Consider the following 4,788-nt stretch of genomic DNA (forward strand, 5'->3'; position numbering starts at 1 on the left):
AACACTGATCCTGTGTGTGTGTGTGTGTGTGTGTGTGCGTATGTGTGCGCACATGTGCGTGTGTGTGTGCGTGTGTGCATGTGTGTGTGTTTGTACATGGATGCATGTGTGTGCGCGTGTGTGTGTTTGTGCAGGTGTGCGTGTGTGTGTCTGTGTATGTGTGTGTGTGTGTGTATGTGTGTTTGTATATGGATGCAGGTGTGTGTGCATGTGTGTGTGTCTGTGTGTTTGTGTCTGTCTGTGCGTGTGTGTGTCTGTGTGTGTGTGTGTGTGTGTGTATGTGTGTATGTGTGTATGCGTGTGTGCGCGCGTGAATGCTCACGTGTGCCTGAGAGCACAGAGCGATAATGCTTCTCCTTTTCTCATCCCGCTCCCCTGACACCCCCGTGCCCTCTCCGTCACAGCTTTGAGTCTCATCTCAAACCTCATCATCTCGCCCCTTCGGCATGGTGGCGCGTGTGGCCAGAATTAAAATGCCTTTTTGTTCCTCTTCTTTCTTCCTCAGCAGCGCGAGTGCAGGACCTGTATCGATTCCCAGTATCTGCTAAAACCCTGCATCTGGTGGAGCACGTGAAATGCTTATCGTGTGGTCATTCACTGCAGACAAGAAACACTGGTTAATACGTGTTGGGGCTGGTGTAGCGATGGGATTTTTTTATAGGATTTGTGAAAGAGGCATGGCGTGTATTGACAAAAAGCCAGGCTGATGGAGGCACACACTGAGGGCTAATGGCTATAATTGCCACTTTGGGTTTAGACAAACAGCCTCAGAACCAGGAAAGAAAGCATCACCATTTTGCAAGAGATATGTCTCTGTTTATTAGCTACCGCAGCCATGGCAACTAGCATCTGCATTTTCAACCAACATTGATAAACAAAGATACATATTCAAACAGAATGTTTTAAACATAATATTAGCATTCCTATAATATATTTAGAGTGTGTGCCATGACTGTTAACCTTTCTTGTCAAAAGCTACTTCTTACAAATATAGCCAGAACTAGAAGATATAGGTCAGAAGAATAAATGGAGAAGTGCGGAATTGTGGGAATGAAAGACATCCTGAACTAGGTGACATGGGCCTGTTGACACAGTATCTCATTTAAATTGTTTCATAAATCTGTCACCAGCTAATCTCTTTCATTTGTGCTTTTTACAGTGGCTTTTCCATCAAAAGGAGCACATTAATTTTCATTTTGGCCGTCTGTTTTTCAAAGCTGCCATAAGCACAATCACTTGGAGCGGGGGATAGATATTAAAGTCTTAAAATTAGAAAACAAATTTAAATTCAGACCTTAAAGACAGAGTAACGCCTTCTGGGCCTTTTGCTGTCTGGGTGATACAGCTTCCAATTTAAAAATCCAACAAGTATTTAATGTTATCTCTTTAAAATGAAAGATGAAGAAAAAGGACGAAGAAAACAGTGGTGTGCTCATTCATATTGTGCCTTTGATGCAGTGGCACAACAAACACACAGTCTGCAAATGTCCTTCGTATTTCTGTGTCCTTCTGAAAGGATCTATGGAAGTGCCTTCATATAGTCTATAGCTATCCTGGGTTTTACTGTGTTCTTTGTGTGAATGCTTTCTTGAGAAACATATGCTATTTCTGTTGAATCTCTGAATTTGAACAAGCATTGTCTACAGCTGTATCCATGGCACTTATACTGTGGCTTGACAATAACTGAAGAAATTGTTATCAACCCCTCCCCCCGCCTCCTTCCCCCAGCAAAAAGTCTTTTGATTCTTGTTTTGAGTGGTGATGTTTGTATTATTCTTCCTTTTTTTTCCAATTGACAGACAAAACACATCACATAAAGCAAACAGCTTTTTTATGACTTTCTCTTTAATTCTCTCCTTATCTCATCTCTCTTTCATTCTCATGGCAGGCCTGTCCACAGCAACATCGCCATCCAATCAATTTCAACAGACTGCGACCCATTAGTCCACAAAGAACACACAGCAATTAGAAAGAGCTGGTCATGTGCGTCAGAGCGGGATCAATAGTGCCCATTTTCCATGCTGAGAGGTATCTGGGCAAAAGCAAAGGTCTTTAACAAAGCTGGAAAAAAATGGCTAATGCACTCCAAGTGAGGGATCAGGCTAATTTGTGCTGCGATAATTCAGGGAGAGATGCACCCTGAATGCGAATTAAAAAGTAAAGCATCACCCAAGTAATTCTAATGGCAGATAAAATATGGATTTTAGCATTTTTTAATTAATTTTTTATTTTTGCTTTACTTGTTCGTACATTTAACATTTTCTCAACTGATTTTCACTGCTACATTATTGACATTTCCATTCCGTCTGTTGTTGGCATTAAATTGTCAATACATAATTAATCTTAATCTTTGCTCAAATGGATGCGTTATATTAAACACAGGAATTTAGACGACTCTGGCCATGAAGTTGTGTTAATACTGATGCTATGGCATGCGGGCCCCTTCCAGCTCTAGGTTTACTCTGAGCCCCTTTTACCCCTCCACCCACCCTCTGTTTACTGCCGCAGAGGCAGACATGTGAGCTGGGGCTTTTGGCGGCTGTAATTTTCCGCCACGCTTCCCCTGCCTTTTCTCTCTTTTCCCCTCCCTCCCTCCATCCGGAGATAGCGGCGAATACCGCCGCGGTCCCCAGCAGCGGGCGTCCTCCTCGCTGGGATTATTAATGCGACAGCAGCCACTGTGTCAGACAGGTTAAACCAGCAATCAGCATTCTGTAGATAGCGTAATTCGCCGCGTCTTTAAACACGGCTCTCTCCACGCTCGTGCCCGCTGCTCTGTGCCCGCTGCGCTGAGGTCGGCTGTGCCCGGGCATGGCACGCTGCACTAACCTGCCTCTCAAAGGCACAGGTTACTCAGGGGGTTTATGTGCCATCAAACCTAGCTGGAAATACCAGGCCTTTTGTGTGCTTAAAAAATAGAGAAAATCTCCCCGAGTTATTGTAATGATGCATAAAAAGGGCCATGAAAACAACATTCTAATGGATTATATATGCATTGTAATGTGTGTTTTTCAATATTGCTGTCATAGCGAATCTGTGAAACTAAGGCACCTATGGAATCTTTACAGCGCTGATTTTGCATACATTTATTCATTTTACCCAGATCAATTATCCATTCAGGTTACATTTACACTGAACACTGATGAAATGAATAATTTTCACAACATACATACAAACACAAAGTGAGTGAGTGTGTGCGAGCGAACGCACATGCGTTCATGCTGGTCTAAATACATATGTGTATATGAAAGGGAGAGGAACACACTCAAATGAAGGAAGTGAAATCTACCCCCATCATTCCCTGCTGTTTCATGAACAATGAAGCCTTTCCCGCAAAATTTCTTCCTGCTCCAGTTCCCTGCTCTGCAACTGCCTCACTGTGCTTTTGAGAAGGTATTTTGTTGAGGATGTAGCCACTGGTGACCAAATTAGCCAGCTGGCACCCACATTAAACAAGTTTCTGTCACAAGGTAATATTGTTCTGTGTAGTGTCTTCAGTGCTCCAGTGCTCCTATAAAACAAGTTGTAGCTGTGAGTTAAAGCGCTGGTGTAATACTTTATATTAAGCTGACCTTATAACAGAGTAACACTAGTGTAATTGCTTTAGGAATGACTGTTAAACGGAACATTGTAATTTAGCACCGACATAATCCCACAGTCCAACAGATTTGTGGGGCTTGTGCACTAATAACTATCCCATATGTGTTGCTATGTGGCTGTCTGTACACACTTGATCCAAAAGTAATAGCAATACTGATACATTAGTAACTTTAAAGAAATACATTGGTATCCCCAAGCCTTGATTATAAAAATATTAAAACAAGGAAGGTATTTTTAACCTTCCAATGTAATAGTCATTGGCTTAGTTTAATTTAAAATCCAGAAAAACATTTAATTAATTATTAATCAACAATCGCCAATAAAAAAAGCTTCTGATAATGCTGCGTATGTATGTATGTATGTATGTATGTATGCATGTATGTATGTATTTGCATCTGAATAAAATACTATTTCTGATATTTTGGATGAACGGGGCCAGGAGAATGTGTGAAATTGTGCTGGTATCTGGGTTCTTAAATAAATATATATGCATGACATTGCACTGCATTCATCAAGAGGAAGCCAGATGAAAAATGCATTTCTGGGAAATGCTGATAAATGGCTTTGAATCATACCCAAGCCACACTGGAAAAGGCATGTCAAAGGGAATCAGGCGATGAGAAGTAATTCCCACGAATTCAAGGTTGATTTGGTTTTGTTTTCTTATTACTATTGTGACCCTCCTTTCTTTTCTATTCTGCAGTCTGTGCACATGTCCTGTTCATTTTTGTGTAAGAAAATATGATTGCCTTGTATTTAAATGTATTTCTTTGAAGCAGTGGTCCGACGAAATGCTTCTGCAATACCATTCACAGAGGAGCACACCTCATTTAAATCTGTGAAAAGGTTTTTGATTCCATCAGCAAAATGCTCTCAGGGGCAAAGCAAAGACCACACAATAAACGGGCAGTTCTGAGAGATATTCTTACAGTTCACAAAACTGGTATTTGGCAAAACACCTTCTCTTTATACACCTATAGCTGTTCGTCTTTTGCTATTGATAATTGCTCTAAAATGATTTTCAGTAGATACCTCTGTATTAGTCAGACGTAAATTTAATGAAGAGTTGTACTGTCTCTTTTTAACAAAACAGTCGGTTTCATTAAAGGCTTGTACAACAGGACTTAACGGTGCTTAACACTTCCTGTCCGCATAACTGAAGGAGCTGAAATGGTGAACTATGTTTTC

Source organism: Anguilla anguilla, chromosome 16, assembly GCF_013347855.1.
Source record: "Anguilla anguilla isolate fAngAng1 chromosome 16, fAngAng1.pri, whole genome shotgun sequence".
Taxonomy (NCBI): Eukaryota; Metazoa; Chordata; class Actinopteri; order Anguilliformes; family Anguillidae; genus Anguilla; species Anguilla anguilla.